The sequence below is a fragment of the Salarias fasciatus genome, chromosome 17, assembly GCF_902148845.1.
Source record: "Salarias fasciatus chromosome 17, fSalaFa1.1, whole genome shotgun sequence".
Lineage (NCBI taxonomy): Eukaryota > Metazoa > Chordata > Actinopteri > Blenniiformes > Blenniidae > Salarias > Salarias fasciatus.
In genome coordinates, this window is record NC_043761.1 from 15,917,854 (window position 1) to 15,936,766 (window position 18,913).

At 44.4% G+C, this 18,913-nt stretch overlaps 1 long non-coding RNA gene and 1 pseudogene across 1 annotated transcript; both read right to left on the reverse strand.

The window, feature by feature from the left end:
- Positions 1 to 6,985: 6,985 nt before the first annotated feature.
- LOC115404356 (uncharacterized) lies at positions 6,986 to 7,765 on the reverse strand. Its single transcript, XR_003933339.1, has 3 exons — positions 7,315 to 7,765; positions 7,142 to 7,189; positions 6,986 to 7,055 (listed from the first exon to the last, which is right to left on the reverse strand). It is a non-coding gene; the product is annotated as an uncharacterized LOC115404356 (long non-coding RNA).
- A 7,965-nt stretch (positions 7,766 to 15,730) lies between these two features.
- Positions 15,731 to 15,849, reverse strand: LOC115404739 (uncharacterized; annotated as a pseudogene).
- Between the last annotated feature and the right edge of the window lie 3,064 nt (positions 15,850 to 18,913).

Consider the following 18,913-nt stretch of genomic DNA (forward strand, 5'->3'; position numbering starts at 1 on the left):
CTGCAACAGAGTATTGTACTTTTTCATTTTTTCATAGGCGCCAAGTCCTCTTTCTTGTAATATTTGTCTCATTTTGAAATCCAAGTCTTGCTCCGCATTCTGCCGCATGCTGCTGCTGCTGCTGCTGCTGCTGCTGCTGCTGCTGGGAGATGCATTTGCATCAGACGCGGTTGAAGCTGTGTGAGTCAGACGGTTTAGTTGATGAGGTGACACGAGATACATTTTCTGCATTTTCAATTGCGTTTATTGATCAAGCCTCCTATCAAGTTTCCCAGGAGAGGAATGGCTGTTGTTAGTAGAGGTAGAAGGAAACCACCCGTTTGCAAAACGCTGCGTTTCCGCTTTAGACTGATCTTTCTATCAGCCAGCTGTCTGAGCAAGTTTTTATGTCTGTGGAGTTTTTTAAATTGACAGCGAGAGAGAGGAATGTTCCCTTTTAACAGATTGAGAGCGATTTCGGCCAAAGACTGAAGGAGATCCGCCGGGCAGTCCTTTAAAATATCCTTCCGCTTCTTAGGCGTGGCATAATACAGAGCTTTCAGAAAGGGAGCGTTCCTTTTTAATCGCGCTGACATGTCGTCTTATCTGTTTTTTGGAATATAAACCGCAGGCCACTGGTTAGGCAGTACACCTGTCCTAAGTCTGTACTGTTCTGGACAGCTGTGTGTCAGGTCGACGATTAAATACCCGTGAGGGTCCTTTGTAGCATCGTCAAAACTCGCCAGGAAAAATGCTTTTTGTGATGGAAAGATCTGATGAGCTAATGTTTTCATCTGAAGCTTGTCACGCGGGTTCTTGAATAAGACAAAATAGTTTGAATTAAGACTGATTGTACGTGAGTATTTACCCTGATGAAACACATTTTGTGTCAGCATGAATACGGACATCTGTTTGTGGTGCCTGTACTGAGTAAAAATCCGCACCACCTCAGGATGATCTGAAGCCTCGAAAACCACATCATCTAAGACCACCAGATGTTGCTTATCAGGAGGAAACAGGGTCTCATCTTCGAATGATTCAGGCAATCCTTTCACAAACGTTATGTTTTTATTGGTCTTCTTCAGCTCGGCATACAAAGGTTGAAACGAAGTATAAATCCAAACAATATTATCCGGTTTTCGATTCATTACATTTTCACAATCCTGCAAAACACTTTTTACAAAAAATGACTTCCCAGAGCCGCTCGGGCCTGAGATGAGACATGAAAAAGGCGTACAAAATCTAGGATCAAAATCAATTTCCTCCATCGCAGTAAAGTCTGACATTTCATAAAAAAAAAAAAAAAAAAAATATCAACATCAGCAACGAGATCAGGTTATTTACTAATAACCGAACGGTACAGAAGTACCATCCTGGGAGAGCTTTCTCTTGTCATAAACGATGCGCAGCTTTTTCGTGAATGAAGAATTTTTCAGCAGAAACCCCCTTTTGTCTCTGATGATGTTTTGCTGAGGAATGTCAATCGAATCACTCCTTTGGAATCTGAGATAGCCCTCCACCAGCTCCCTCACGCTGTCAAAGCTGACTTTGTCAGAAAAGTCACGAGTCTGAGTAATCCCCTTCACTCTCATCACCACCTTTTTAGCATTTTTTGTCTGATACGCATAAGTCTTGGGACCTGCCGCCACAAATTCGGAAATGGTGTCACCCGAGAGTTCATCCGTTAAATCCCCCAGATAATTACCCAGCTCGAGAGGCGTGTCACCATCCTTCACGAGGTAAACTAAACTGTCTGTGTCAGTATAGATCACCTTCTCCTGTAATCTCTCCAGATAACTGTAAAGCTTCAAGCGTCCGTAAGCTGTAGTGAAAGCTGCGACAAATACGTTATTGGTTCTCCCGGGTGGAACAACACACCTCTCGTTGTAATTCCACTGAACCAAAGCAGCGTCGTTGTTCAGAAAAGAAAAGTACTTGATCTGATACTTTCCTGAAAACAGATAACTGAAGAACTGTGCAGGATCAGACACGATCGAGGTCTGTGTTAGATTAGACCTCTCTGCCATCTTTCCCCAGAAGCAGTTCAGAGCCAGTTTGCAGACAGAGCGAAGCGCTGGGTTAAACCGGATTCTGTCCGCATCGAGCTGAATGCCTTGTTCCAGTTTGTACTGCTGTATGTATCTGTCCCTGCTTTCCTGATCCACCGCATCTGCCGGGTAGCCTGACGCTTCCTGTTTCCCCTTCAGAAAAGTGTGCACGTATCCTACAAAAACAGAGTCGCTACGCTCGCTAAAGTGCCAAACTTCGATGATTTTTGCAACTTTGTACCCAAGCTCCAGAGCTTTGTTGAATTCGGGAGTGACCCACACCCCCGTCAATGCACGGGCGTTTTCATCATGATCGCATAAGGTCATCTGGTTATTTATCTCAGCACAGGTGCGACAGAGAGTGAACAGCAGTTTACCTCTGGAAGATTTGTAAGGTAACACTGGGTGAAAGAGACCCCTCGGAGGGTTGACGACGGCTCGAATTAACCCAAAGTAGTTTTGAGGGTCGTCAAAATCTTCATGAATTATGGAGGGATGGCCTAAAGGATAAGCGCAACTGCTGTTTACGTACGGGTATAATGAAGTTACATCCACGTAATGCACAGATTCGCCAGCACCCGCTGTGTACCGCAGCCGCAGCGCACTCGTACGGCCTCCGTACAGAGCCTGTCTGGGGGAGAGAGGTTCAGGAGGGTCAAATTCCTTCAGAAACTCGCCTACTCTCGGATCTGATTTTTTCATCTCCAGCCACTCGTGTTCCCAAATCACACAGGTCTGTAGACCGTAGACGGATCTCAGCCGATGTAATTTTTCCTCTGAAGCTGTGTACAGCTCTTCAAAGGGCTTCCCAGTCAGAGGGCATGTTTCATGCGGCTGAAAACAAATGGGACAGCCGTGGAAAAAACAACCCTGGAACTCAAAAACCCATTCCACATCACCGATCTTTGCAAACCCGTCAACAAAGTAAGGACCTATTTGCTTCTCGCCTCTGTTTAGAGCATGCTGAATGAAAACACCCCGGCTGTGTGACACATATTCCAACCACTGGATAGAAGCATGAGAGTAACTTTTGACCTGACGACGGTAATCATCAGGAGGAGGAATGGCGAGTGTGCGAGGACGTAGAAAGTTTGTGAGAAAAACTTTCATACAGGCTGAGGATATAGTTATCCGACTGAACGGGTCAACTTTTGTCTCATTCAGAAACTGATTTCTGAATCTCACGCACCCTTCAAAGAGAATCTGGACATCGTTTTTGCAGTAAAACAAAGCTTCCTTCTCAAAGTCGAATACACCGCGAGAGACCGAATCATACCACTCCTGAAATTTCATCTGTTCGGGGCGCGACATACGCTCAAAACCATAATCAGTAGGTGGGGGGTACGGTCCCGTGTATTTCAGACTCCCTGCGGAGCTGAACTTGTGAGGGAAAAAGCCTTTTGACTGATCCTCGAACCCCATTGCTTTCGGCATATCAGAGAGACGCATGCTGAGGAAAGAGAGAGAGTCGATGAATTTTAGGTTATAGTCCGACTCACTGAGCTGCAGAATTTTACCACCCATCATAATAAGAGAGGGTTCAATACCTAATTTAACCATGGTGTTAACGATCAGGTAGCTATCGAATCCTTTCGAATTATGCGCAATGAAGACCGAGTCTTTGTAGCGAGGTTTTCTGAAATGAGCGATGAATTTCTCCACGCAGTCAAGACCGTAAGCATACCATTCAACACCGCTCAAGGTTTTTGTACAGACCAGATACGGTCTATGCACACCTGCCTGATCAACAAATGTCTCAAAGTCATAAAAAATCAACTTCTCCGAGTGTTTCTCGTCTACGTTTAAAGGCTGCATGTAACAGAGGTGACGATCCTGATTACCTGCGGTTTCTGACTCATCTGCGAGGCTCTCACCACAGGTTTTACAACGTCTCTTTATACACACATGCTCTCTGTTCTCCCCGGACAATCTTTTCCTGTATGTAATGTTACATTTTAGACATTTCTTGTAAATATCACAGTTACTAGCATACGTCTCACCACGGTTTCTCTCTCTCGGCTCGTTATGCTTGTCGAAACACTCTGACGAACGACAGGTTCTGTTACAACGATCACAGGTCACAGGGCTCCACACCCTCTGTTTACAGTCAGGGTCATTACAAACAGGACAGTAACCGCCACAGCTGTGTGTATGAGGGTTATTGTATCCTTGAAAACAGAAACTGCAAACATATAGGACACCAAGGAACCCTTTGAGGTTTTTAATCCCCGAGAAGTGGTTTTCAGCTAAGTACAAGAAAATTGGGCGAGATCGGTCACTGAAAGCTGTCTCAAATTTCGAGAGGGCTCTATTTTCATGATTTCTCATGAATATGACTATTTTCCGTTGTAAGAGCTCCTCAAATTTAGGAACGTCAGTGAAGGAGACTTCAGTCTGACTTGTCAAGCCTGCCTGGTGCTGTAACCATCTTCCCCTTTCTTCAGCCTGTGAATCATTTAATTTGGGATCTGTTAAATGTGCCAGACAAATGGAGAAACAGAGCTTGTCGGTCCTATTGTAGACGATGTAGAGGTGACGCCTCTTACGCTGTAACACCTCATGTTCAAGTGTGCATTCTAATTTTCTCTTAATTCCCCCTCGCGGGTCACGTACAACCTGTACAACGAGTTCGAGTCCTGCATCGGCAGCAACATCTGTATTTGACTGAACCATTTGATCGAGTAAATTTTCAAATGCGGGGAGAATGTTATCACCATGCTGGTCAACAGTGAAAGAAACGTGCTCTCGCACATTCTCGCCGACAATTTCCAATTGAACCAGGTCATTACGGTTAGATTCCGACCTGGTTCTCTCTGCAAGATGTTCGATGACTCTCATAACATTCTCGTAGAACTCTGCTAGATCTGGTACAGTCTGTGTATTTGGAAGGTTTAACGTCTGTCTTATCTCAACATTATTAAATCGATCACGCAAAATTCTTGATGCTGAAGCATCATTTTGCAAATCTGAATTGGAGCAAGATGGTTCTGAGTGGGGTAGACTGGGAGGAGGAGGAGGAGGAGGAGGAGGAGGAGGAGGAGGAGGAGGAGGGGAGGAGGAGGTGGAGGAGGAGGGGGAGGAGGGGGAGGAGGAGGTGGAGGAGGAGGGGGAGGAGGAGGAGGAGGTGGAGGAGGAGGAGGAGGGGGAGGAGGGGGAGGAGGAGGAGGAGGAGGAGGAGGGGAGGAGGAGGAGGAGGAGGAGGGGGAGGAGGAGGAGGAGGAGGAGGAGGAGGAGGAGGAGGAGGAGGAGGAGGAGGAGGAAGGGGAGGAGGGGGAGGGGGAGGAGGAGGAGGAGGAGGTGGAGGAGGGGGAGGGGGAGGAGGAGGAGGTTCATGACTGACACTGGGGTATGATGCTGACGAATCGGAATGGTAACCAGACCCAGATTGAAATGCACTCGGTGATAAATTCACATCGTTTATTATGAATGATTCAGGATCTCGAACCAGGCACTCTAACAGAAAGTTTAAGTCTAAAATGCGCGCCATGGGGTTTTAATTTTTCTGAAATCACACTGCTCGGGGATTTTCAATCATTTATTTTTGAATGTCGTGCTTTACTGCTTCAGGATGTTTTCTTTCTTTTTTTTTTTTTAACAGGACAAGGCTTGCTCTAAGCGCTCATCCATGAGCCGTTGCAGATCACCGTACTGAAGATATGCTATCCCACCGCGCATGAAGCTCCAGTTCAGAACGTCGGCAGCAACTGCTTTGGCCTTCCGAAGCGCCGTGTCGAAAGCAGCATTTCTAACGATGCCAAGAAGAGTCCGGTCTTCTCCCAACTCCGTATCTCGAACAAAAAAATCTAAAAAGAGGATAGAGGAAAAGTCACGTATAGGATATATATATATTCCCCAATTATGTACAGAACAGTTAGTGAGAACAAAATAAAGTACTTACCATTCACATAGTGGATGTCCGCACCATCCTGTGGTGGTGGTGGTGGTGGTGGTGGTGGTACCTCAGCCGGGCCTTTAAATGAAAAGAAAAAAAAAAAAAAAAATTGAATACATACATACATGTTATAAATATAAAGTTTTTCTCCACATCTCAGTCGTAAAACCTACCCCTCAGATCATCGTCAGTCTCGCTGTCATGTCCAGGATCAGCCTCAGGCTCAGACACAGTTTCGGGGTCGTGATCAGCGATCGGTGGAGATGGTGTTCTTGGAACGAGAGCTGAAAAAATAAATAAACAGATAAATAAATTAATCAAAGGATCATTTAAGACTGAGTAAATAAATAAACAAGGAATATAGAAAGAATAAAATACATGCCTCTGAGCTCCTGGATTGTAGTAGGAGGCTCGGTCTGCGTAGGCCCTTAAAATACAGGAATAATTTAAGAAAAGGTTACACACATGCATGGCATTATTATTTTATCCCACCATCAATATTTTAAAAAAAATCTTACCAGTGAGATCAACCACCTCGCTTGTATTGACAGCGGTTTCTACTCGACCAGGTGCGAACAGGAGATCTTTAATATGAAGACGATCGTCAGAAGTTTTATTTTTTATTTTAAACAAACTTAATAAACTTTAAAAAAAAGACTTACCGGAAGTACGGAGGTTGTTGAGGTCTCCCGAGACTTGAGTGTGATCAATGTCGTCGAAACGGCTCAGAGCTAGGAGACATCAAATAATTACTTTAAAAAAAAAAAATATATATATATATATATACTCATATGTACAACCAGGTATGAATCAGATCAGGTAAACCTACCCCGGGAAAAGCGAGCTCTTACTGCAGAACCAGAAGTCCCTGGAGTGTCTTCTCGATTTGGAGGAAAAACTGGAAATTTAAATAAAACAGAGATAGTGAGACCTCCATAATGTCTTGAGATCTCTGAAGATTTAAAAACAAAAAAAAAAATTACCCCTGGTACGGAGAGAGGATAACTCTTGTAGAGAATCCGTGATAATTGACCTATTTCTTGTCAGATTCTGACGGCCTGTGTCCGAAGGTCCTGGGACTTCACTGGCTGTCGAGGTCAGATTTCGAGTCTGATTATCGAGCCTGTCCAGCTCATCTGTCAATCGTAAAAACAAAACAAACCTCATTAGATCCCATAGACGATTATTCTCAATTAAATACAGGATTGATTTAACAATTTACCAAAATCATCCCGGGTCAGGTTAAAGTCTTCTTCTTCTTCTTCTTCAACTTAAAAAAAAAAAAAAAAAAAAAAAAAACTTAGTTAAACAGGGGTAAAAACTTGTTTAAAAAAAAAAAAGAAGTCCATTTTTGTCTGATCAAATAACATGAAATTTAAAAACCATGGTACTTACATCGAGAATGGGTCGTCGGCTCTGTGGATGATGATGATTCACCGAAGAAATTAGTCTTGTCTAGAAAAATATATTAAAATGCACTTTGTTTTCTCGCTCTCACACTTTTTCAAAGAGAAAATAATTTTCCAGTCCATTCGTCCTACCGGCCATCTTGTGGTGTTATTGACGGGGTGTTTGGTATTTTTTCTCAAGCAGTGATCTTCTTCTTCTTCTCTCCTTCCTCGCTCTGCCTGTTGCAAGCTGAAGTGACTGACTGTCACTTATATCCGTGCTGGCTAGCTATTTTGCATTTGTTTTTTTGTGGTTTTTATGACTGTTGATCCTTCCAATAAGATCACAGGATCGGCATGAGGTGTTGGAGAGAGGTTGGGTCTTTGAGGAAGTGAATATTCTTTCTGAGGGGGAAGTGTGAGGGTGTGAAGAGAAGCCCAAAGATTCTTGTACGAATTAAAATTAGACCGGATTTACTCTTTGTGAGAAGCTGATTACGGATCAAACAATACAAGATAGAAGAAAGATAGACTTATTGTCTGTCCATGGTGGTGATAGAAATTCTTCTTTGATAGGATCCACCTATAAAATATAATTACACAAACATGCTAAGACGCATGCTCACGGGTAAAGAGATGTTGAGAGAACAGTAGCGGATAAAATAAATATGTAGAACTCGCTGTCTTATTTTTCTTTTGTTCAGGAGGAATAAAAGATTTTTATGGGGTTGTGGTACTTTGTAATGTCTTCCTGAATGTGACTGTTGAAATAGTGGAAAAAGTAGAGGATGAAAACTTAAAGATCTTTTTTTTTTTTTTTTTTTTTATCCTTCGGACACAGGTATCATAGTTTGTTTCTGAGAAAAGTTATGACCTGCTCACAATCAATTTTCTTCTAAGAATAGCATATAAATATTGTATCTGAACTAAACAAACTCTTTTTTTTTTTAAATTTTCTATCAGAGTGACCCTGTTCATAAGACAACTTCCTATGCTGTTCCCACAATCGACTCCCAGACGTCCCCTGCTCGTATGCTATCTGATAAAAGCTTTGAAGTAGACCTGTCGAACTAGATTACCCCCGTTTTATGATCCCTTCTTTTTCTTCACCTACGGAGGATGCCTGACTTCCTCAGATCAGAACCCACCCCGCTCCCATCCTCGCACCCAGACATCTCGCTCGGATGTGACTTCCTTCTACTTCCTTAAATCAGGCACACCCTATGCGTCTCTGTATGGTGAGGTCTTGTTTTCTACCCAGAATCTGCAGCTGTAGCTAGCTTCAAACACTCACACCCTTACAGTATGGTCGTAAATGATCAAACAGTCAGTCAGACGGTGGGGGGAAGACTTCAACAGTATTTTTATTATTCGAGGCATAGTTTAATCAGAAATACTTCTACAAGAGTGAAATCAATCGCTACTGACTAGTAATAATACGGCTTTATCATCACCAACACATTACGCAGAATAGAACAATCCAAATTCGTCTGCAAAGCAGAATGAAGTCTGTCCACTTCATCCGAAGGACTGAGACCGAGCCCGCATTGAATGGAGAGTGAGACGGCATCGACAAACAGCGTGTACAAAGATATTATGTGGTACTTAGTTGTAGAAAGAGAATCTTTAGACAATTCGTGTACAATTCTCGCAAATACAGAGGACAGACTGGAATCGGAAGCACTCGTTATCGTGTTTTGCACCATAACCCACCATGCTGCATCTCCCCGACACGACCGGACTTGAGCATGAATTTTTTCCATGCGTTGAATTTCAGCATCGGTAATCATACTGTATGCACAACCCAGGACTCTCTTACAGATAACATTGGTTAGAAGTCTCTTCAGCTGAGAAATAACATCATCTAGCTCGATAGTTTGACTTAACAAATTCCCCATCTTTCCTCCTCCTTCTTCTTTTTTTTTTTTTTTCTTCTTCTTGTTTTTCACTCACTCTTCCAGCAGTCACTCACAGCAGAGAGTTGATCAGTGGTCACGGACTGCCCGACATCAGAGTCGTAAAAGTCGCAGATCAGCTCTGCCACTCTCCGAACAGATTTGAGCTCAAAGATCAGGGTTTCCACGATCGCTCTGATTCTCTCCTCGTCGGAACGGATTTTCCTGAGGATCAACAGCTTTTGTATGGATGGGATCAGCTTGGGTGTGAAAAGTCTGGCCATCAAGCGGTCGTAATGCTCTGAAAAATAGCCATCTGTCTCAACATCAAGACACGGGTGATGCTTCTGACTAGGGTGATTGGTTCTGCACCCGTAACAGGTCTCCTTCTGGTATCTGCCTATCACCAGGTTCAGCAGGTGAAGCAAACCCAGTTTCACTGTACCGATCAGACCAGCTGAGATCCAGCCGTCGACATCATCCTCTCCAGATTCTCCAGCACTTGGAGAAGTAGGCCCTGCACCTCCCCCGGGTTTGACCAAGACCGGGGCAGCCTCCTCCTCCTCCTTCCCCTCCTCCGCTTGCACAGGAGCGGCCTTGCCCGCCTGCACCAGACTGCGCTGATGAAGAGTTTCAAAATCACAATTGCAGGCCAGTTCCTCGTTGTTGAAGCCGGTTGTCGGGTGAGAACAGGGAGACAACGAAGATGGTGATGATGATGATGAAACAGCTTCCTCGTGGCTGAGGGCATGAGGACAGTCGCACGTCAGCTCATCCTCGTTCAGGACAGAGGATGGTCCGTATGCAGAAATATTCGGGTTCTGAGAGCATGATAACAATGATGGAGAAAATGCTTGAAAGTCTTCTTGTTCTTCTTCCTGGCTGAGGGTTTCAGAAAATAAAGGCAGAGAGTCCTCACTCAGCAGATCAGGGTACCCCGGGTGAGGACGCTTGAACCCGGCAGAAAATCTCCTGTTGCTGTACTTCTGCATGGCTGAAGTCGAGAGAGAGCTCCTTTTTATATGGCGAGGAAGAAAAAAATAACAGATGTACTGACGCCACAACTTCTCCCACCTCTCAATAAATAGTCCTCGACGACATGTACGAGGCAGAAGGCGTGGTTTAAAACGTAAGTGTTCTTCTCACGCTAACCACGTCTCTCCAATCACGCGAGTTGTGAAACAGAGTGGTTATTTTTCCACCATTTTCTTTCATCTTCTCTATCATTGCATCAAATGGTAAGTCAAGAATCTTTCTGTATACTCCGCACTCACTGTTAAAGGTTTCCAAAACAAAACTATCTGTCGACCGTTCGTCGTTTGACGATTGCATGCTCGCACGGAAAAACCACCGACCGCACGCCACTGTTTTAGTCTGCCATACAGCACAGAATCTCATCTTTCGCTGATCAATTTGTGAATCAGGAGACTGTGTTAAGCGGGCACAGTCTCCTGAATCTTTATCCCTCGTGCACCAGCTGTGATACCTGTCAAGCAGCATCGTCAGAACACCCCAATCGTTCGATGAGACAGCTGTCTGAGACGAAAAAGGCCCAAATTTCTCATTGCCGTCCAACTGATAAAGACAGAGTTCGCCAATGTCATATTTGAAGAAAAATCCCCAGCTACCTCCAACGCCGTATGAGGATAGAGACCATTCCTCATGTAACAATTCTTCCGGGGGCATCTGAGTCCGGTAAAGGTATATAACGCTCTTTTTCGGCGTAGTACCCAACATTGAAAATTCATTAAAAATCGTGACAGGAGTTTCGCTGATGAGAGATTCCGGCTGCGTCTTCATGACACGTTTCTCCGCCATCTCAATATAAATTCACCCCCTTCTAACCGACTGTCTGGCTCCTACTCACCCCTTCAGATGTGTCAACACCTAACCCGTCGTAAAAACTTCAAAAGACCTCCGACGGAAGGAAGTTTTGGGGGGGGGGGGGGGGGGGGGGGACAAATGCGCACTGGACAAACGGTGGACAAATGGTCCACAAATGGCACGGGGAGGGGTTTATTGGGGGGCCATAAATCTTTCGTTTGACATATAATGTAGTAGATTCTTTTTTTCGCATGCCATTACGCTGTAACACGCATGTGTTTACGCTGTAAAACGCATGTGGTTACACTAACACGAATGTCATTATGCTGTAACAACATGTCATTACGCTAACACGCATGTCATTACTCTAACACGCATGCCATTATGCTGTAACACACATGTAATTATGCTGTAACACGCATGTGATTACACTGTAACACACGTCATTACACTAACACGCATGTCATTACGCTATAGCACGCATGTCATTACGCTAACACACATGTCATTACACTGAAACACATGTCATTACACTAACACGCTGTAACACACATGTCATTACACTAACACACATGCCATTACACTGTGACACGCATGTGTTTACGCTGTAAAACGCATGTGGTTACACTAACACGCGTGTCACTATGCTGTAACACACGTGTCATTACGCTAACACGAATATCATTACTCTAACACGCATGCCATTATGCTGTAACACACATGTAATTTTGCTGTAACACATATATGATTACACTGTAACACGCATGTGATTACACTAACACGCATGCCATTACGCTGTAACGCGCATGTGTTTACGCTGTAAAACGCATGTGGTAACACTAACACGAATGTCATTATGCTGTAACAACATGTCATTACGCTAACACGCATGTCATTACTCTAACACGCATGCCAATATCCTGTAACACACATGTAATTATGCTGTAACACGCATGTGATTACACTGTAACACGGATGTGATTACACTGTAACACGTCATTACACTAACACGCATGTCATTACGCTATAGCACGCATGTCATTACGCTAACACACATGTCATTACACTGAAACACATGTCATTACACTAACACGCTGTAACACACAGGTCATTACACTAACACGCATGTCATTACGCTGTAACATGCATGTGATTACTCTGACACGCATGCCATTATGCTGTAACACGCATGTGTTTACGCTGTAAAACGAATGTGGTTACACTAACACGCGTGTCATTATGCTGTAACATGCATGTGATTACTCTGACACGCATGCCGTTATGCTGGAAAACGCATGCAATTTTGCTGTAACACGCATATGATTACACTGTAACACGCATGTGATTACAATAACACGCATGCCATTACGCTGTAACACGCATGTGATTACACTGTAACACACGTCATTACACTAACACGCATGTCTTTACACTAACACACATGCCATTATGCTGTAACACATGTAATTTTGCTGTAACACGTATATGATTACACTGTAACACGCATGTGATTACACTAACACGCATGCCATTACGCTGTAACACGTATGTGTTTACGCTGTAAAACGCATGCGGTTACACTAACATGCATGTCATTATGCTGAAACAACATGTCATTACACTAACACGCATGTCATTACTCTAACACGCATTCCATTATGCTGTAACACACATGTAATTATGCTGTAACACGCATGTGATTACACTGTAACACGCATGTGATTACACTGTAACACACGTCATTACACTAACACGCATGTCATTACGCTATAGCATGCATGTCATTACGCTAACACGCATGTCATTACACTGAAACACATGTCATTACACTAACACGCTGTAACACACATGTCATTACACTAACACGCATGTCATTACGCTGTAACATGCATGTGATTACACTAACACGCATGCCATTACACTGTAACACGCATGTGTTTACGCTGTAAAACGCATGTGGTTACACTAACACGCGTGTCATCATGCTATAACATGCATGTGATTACTCTGACACGCATGCCATTATGCTGTAAAACGCATGTAATTTTGCTGTAACACGCATATGATTACACTGTAACACGCATGTCATTACTCTAACACGCGGACCATTTTAGGCTGCTGTGGCCGTGAGCGATGTGACCTCTGACGACGGTGGTTCTTATACATGTGTCGTAACACGACTGTTTCAAAGCATCAATATACTTCTATGGATATATTTATCAAAAGATAGATAGATAGATTGATTGAGTGATTGATTGACTGAAAAAGGTTTCCTTGACAGTGCATTCAAATGTCAGCAAGACGTTGAAGAGCTTACAGCACCTGGTATTCCCAGGCAGCCTCCCATCCCAGTTCTAACCAGGCCCTCCCCTTCTTAGCTTCTGACATCGGACGAGATCGGACCATTTTCGGCTGCTGTGGCCTTGAGCGGTGTGACCTCTGACGACGGTGGTTCTTATACATGTGTCGTAACAAGACTGTTTCAAAGCATCTGTATACTTCTATAGATATATTTATTTATCAAAAGATAGATAGATAGATTGATTGAGTGATTGATTGAAAAAGGTTTCCTTGACAGTGCATTCAAATGTCAGCAAGACATGGGAGAGCTTACAGCACCTGGTATTCCCAGGCAGTCTCCCATCCCAGTACTAACCAGGCCCTCGCCTTCTTAGCTTCTGACATCGGATGAGATCGGACCATTTTCGGCTGCTGTGGCCGTGACCGATGTGACTTCTGACGACGGTGGTTCTTATACATGTGTCGTAACAAGACTGTTTCAAAGCATCTGTATACTTCTATAGATATATTTATTCATGAAAAGATAGATAGATAGATAGATTGAGTGATTGATTGACTGAAAAAGGTTTCCTTGACAGTGCATTCAAATGTCAGCAAGACATGGGAGAGCTTACAGCAACTGGTATTCCCAGGCAGGCTCCCATCCCAGTACTAACCAGGCCCTCGCCTTCTTAGCTTCTGACGTCGGACGAGATCAGGCCATTTTAAGCTACTGTAGCCGTGAGCAATGTGACCTCTGACGACGGTGGTTCTTATACATGTGTCGTAACAAGACTGTTTCAAAGCATCTATATACTTCTATAGATATATTTATTTATCAAAAGATAGATAGATAGAGTGATTGAGTGATTGATTGACTGAAAAAGCTTTCCTTGACAGTGCATTCAAATGTCAGCAAGACGTTGAAAAGCTTACAGCACCTGGTATTCCTAGGCAGTCTCCCATCCCAGTTTATCCTGGCCCTCGCCTGCTTAGCTTCTGACATCAGACGAGATCGGACCATTTTAGGCTGCTGTGGGCCTTGAGCGATGTGACCTCTGACGGCGATGGTTCTCATAAATGTGTCGTAACAAGACTGTTTCAAAGCATCTATATGCTTCTATAGATATATTTATGTATCAAAAGATAGAGAGATAGATTGATTGAGTGATTGATTGACTGAAAAAAGTTTCCTTAACAGTGCATTTAAATGTCAGCAAGACGTGGAAAAGCTTGCAGCACCTGGTATTCCAAGGCAGTCTCCCATCCCAGTACTAATCAGGCCCTCCCCTTCTTAGCTTCTGACATCGGACGAGAGCGGGCCATTTTAGGCAGCTGTGGCCGTGAGCAATGTGACCTCTGACGACGGTGGTTCTTATACATGTCTCATAACAAGACTGTTTCAAAGCATCTATATGCTTCTATAGATATATTTATGTATCAAAAGATAGAGAGATAGATTGATTGAGTGATTGATTGACTGAAAAAAGTTTCCTTAACAGTGCATTCAAATGTCAGCAAGACGTGGAAAAGCTTGCAGCACCTGGTATTCCAAGGCAGTCTCCCATCCCAGTAGTAACCAGGCCCTCCCCTTCTTAGCTTCTGACATCGGACGAGATCGGGCCATTTTAAGCTACTGTAGCCGTGAGCGATGTGACCTCTGACAACGGTGGTTCTTATACATGTGTCGTAACAAGACTGTTTCAAAGCATCTATATACTTCTATAGATATATTTATTTATCAAAAGATAGATAGATAGAGTGATTGAGTCATTGATTGACTGAAAAAGGTTTCTTTGACAGTGCATTCAAATGTCAACAAGACGTGGAAAAGCTTACAGCACCTTGTATTCCAAGGCAGTCTCCCATCCCAGTACTAACCAGGCCCTTGCCTTCTTAGCTTCTGACATCGGACGAGATCTGGCCACCTTAGGCTGCTGTGGCCGTGAGCGATGTCACCTCTGATGACGATGGTTCTTATACATGTATCGTAACAAGACTGTTTCAAAGCATCTATATACTTCTATAGATATATTTATGTATCAAAAGATAGAGAGATAGATTGATTGAGTGATTGATTGACTGAAAAAAGTTTCCTTGACAGTGCATTCAAATGTCAGCAAGACGTGGAAAAGCTTACAGCACCTGGTATTCCTAGGCAGTCTCCCATCCCAGTACTAACCCGGCCCTCGCCTTCTTATCTTCTGCCATCGGACCATTTTAGGCTGCTGTGGCCGTGAGCAATGTGACCTCTGACGACGATGGTTCTCATAAATGTGTCATAACAAGACTGTTTCAAAGCATCTATATACTTCTATAGATATATTTATTTATCAAAAGATAGATAGATAGAGTGATTGAGTGATTGATTGACTGAAAAAGGTTTCCTTGACAGTGCATTCAAATGTCAGCAAGACGTGGAAAAGCTTACAGCACCTGGTATTCCTAGGCAGTCTCCCATCCCAGTACTAACCAGGCCCTCGCCTTCTTATCTTCTGACATCGGACGAGATCGGGCCATTTTAGGCTGCTGTGGCCGTGAGCGATGTGACCTCTGACGACGATGGTTCTCATAAATGTGTCGTAACAAGACTGTTTCAAAGCATCTATATACTTCTATAGATATATTTATGTATCAAAAGATAGAGTGATTGAGTGATTGATTGACTGAAAAAGGTTTCCTTGACAGTGCATTCAAATGTCAGCAAGACGTGGAAAAGCTTACAGCACCTGGTATTCCAAGGCAGTCTCCCATCCCAGGACTAATCAGGCCCTCGCCTTCTTAGCTTCTGACATCGGACGAGATCGGGCCTTTTTTTTTTTTTTTATCTTTTTTTATCAAAAAGTACAAAAAGTCCGATTTTCCAGAAGTCATTACAAACGCTCCACATTACCTATTTTCTTCTTTTCACATCACAAAAAGAACACTAAATAAATCAAAGATAAAAACAGCAACAAAGAAAAACAGAAATCCTTCACACCATACATTGCTCTACTGCCCACACATACTTTTTTTTTTTTTTTTTTTAAACAGGATCAAAAATTGAACTTCAGAGATGCTCCATCGTCCTCCAAAAAGGTTGCATTGTCCATGAAAACAGTCTCAAAGTCCTTATGCTCCTTCAGGAGCATCACATGCGACTTCAGCATATTATTGAAGAAGCTCCATCTGTCAATGTGATCTTTTTTAAACAGAGCATGGTTTCTTGCAGTGACAACATGTCTTGCCAAGGAAAGCACAATATTCATTAAGTTTTCATTAACCTCTTTCCTCCTCTCAGTGACCCCAAACAGCCAGTGCCATCTCCAGTCCTCACCATTCCCAACCTGCAAGGCAAGAAACTGTGCCAAGAAGGCCCTTACCTTCCTAATGAATGGAGCCACGACAGGGCACTCCAGCAGCATGTGCTCCAGATCTTCCGGCACGCTGCCGCACACCGAGCAATCCCTTCCAAACCTCTCCTTGTGAACCTGGTGCAGTATGACACCCGTGTAGATTCGCCGATGCCTGATTTTAAAGTCTGTTTGAGCAGCCTGCATGTTGCCCAGTTTGGGGTAGGTACATTTCCAGATCGTGTGACTCGGCTTGCATGGAAACATCCTCTCCCAGGCCTGCTCCGCTGTGGGCCTCTTCACAATTTTGTTCCTAAAGGTCTGATACCAAAACTTTGTTTTAGTCTCAGTGATGGGCTTACTGTTTTCCAGAGCAAAGATCGGGGTGTCAGCCTGCACCAAGCCCCCCACCCCACTGGCGATGGCAGCCTTCCACTCAGATGGCAATGCAGATTCAATGGCCTGACATCTGGCTTCGATCTCTTTCCACCTGACTGTTATTTTTTTCCCCCGTAAGCTGTTACAAATGCGCTCCCGATCCACCCTCCCACCCCCGCCCAGCAGGTCTCCTAGAGTCTGTAAGCCTACTACCTCGAGGGGGCCGCCCAACAGGGGCCTGCCACCCCCCCGCAAATCAGGGTTGCGGAAGACAGGTTGAGCCAGAACCTGAGCCCTGGTGGAAACCTGGGCCCTCACCAGAGGTCGCGCCAACCCCCAGGCCTCCATGACCTCCCTGTAAAAGCTGTCCAAACCGATGTAGTGTGTCTGCGGCCTCACTTGACAGAGTTGAAAATTACCCAGATTATTGACAGTGTTCAACTGATGTCTGAAGTAATCCTTCCCAACGGCTTTGTTGTGTTGGTTCAGGTACTTTATTATGATTTTTTGTCTAAGAGCCAATTTTTTAGAGTGAACATCTATCAATTTAAGCCCTCCTTGTTTATAGTCTGCAGTGATTGTTCTGTGCGCTATCTGATTACTTTTCCCTTTCCATAGAAAAACTGTGATGAAGTTGTTGATCTTTACCAGTACTAACTTAGGGAGGTCATGAACAGCCAGAGTGTGAGTGATCTTTGAAAGAACCAGGGAGTTGGTCACGACCACCCTGCCCCTCAGAGTCAACCCCCTCATCTTCCACAACCCAAACAGGCAGGGGAGCTTGGCCAGCAGCTCCTCCCACGACTTGTCCCTGGCAGCCGCAGCATCCTTGCCGATGTAGACCCCCAGGACCTTGACACTGTCGTGGACCTCCTCAAAGCCCCATGCGTTGGACGGCCGAGCCACTGAGCCACAGAACATGATGCTTGATTTATCTCTGTTCACTTTTGCCCCCGATGCCCCACTGTATGTTGCAAGGTGTGTGAGTACACTGTCCACCTGCTCAGAGTTTTTAACAAAAAAGTTAGTGTCGTCCGCATATTGGATTATTTTGATTGTTGTTCCTGTCTGTGTCGAAATCCCTGTGATGCTGCTGTCATTTGTGACGAGCTGCGCCAGTGGCTCGGCTGCCAAGCTGTACAAAAGAGCAGAGAGAGGGCAGCCCTGTCTAATGGAGCGTTGGAGTGGGATTGGTTCTGTCAGCATTCCATTATTCTTGACTCGGCTATGTGCCCCACAGTATAATAGTTTTAACCATGATATGAAATTATTTCCAAAGCCCATTTTTTCTAAAACTGCCCAGAGAAAGGTATGCTCCACCCTGTCAAAAGCTTTATTTAGGTCAATGGAGAAATAAATCCCCCCCTCCTGCTGTAATTGCTCCATCCCATGCTTCACTGTCAAAATTGTGTCTGCAATGTCCCTCCCCGGAATGCTGTATGCCTGAGTGGGCCCCACGATGTGATGAATGACTGCTTTCAACCGGTTTGCTAATATCTTAGCCAAAATTCTGTAGTCTGTGTTCAGCAGGCTGATGGGTCTGTAATTTTTCAGACAGGACCTGTCCCCTCTCTGCTTGTACACCAACGTTATCAAACCCAGCGTCAAGGTCCTGGGGGTGCCCTTCCTCTCCTCCATACTGTGATAGAGGGAGAGAAGGACCGGAGCCAGCAGGTCTCTGAAAGAGATGTAAAAGTCAGATGTTATGCCATCCAAGCCAGGACTTTTATTTCTACTGAGTCCCCCGATTGCCGCCTCCACCTCCCCTAAGGAGAGAGTGGAGTCACACCATTCGGCCTCCTCGGGGGGCAGCTGGCTGCTCAGAGCCCCGAGAGCCCTCTCAAGAGCCTCCCGCTCCACACCCTCACTGGTGAAGAGTTCCTGGTAGAAGGTCTGG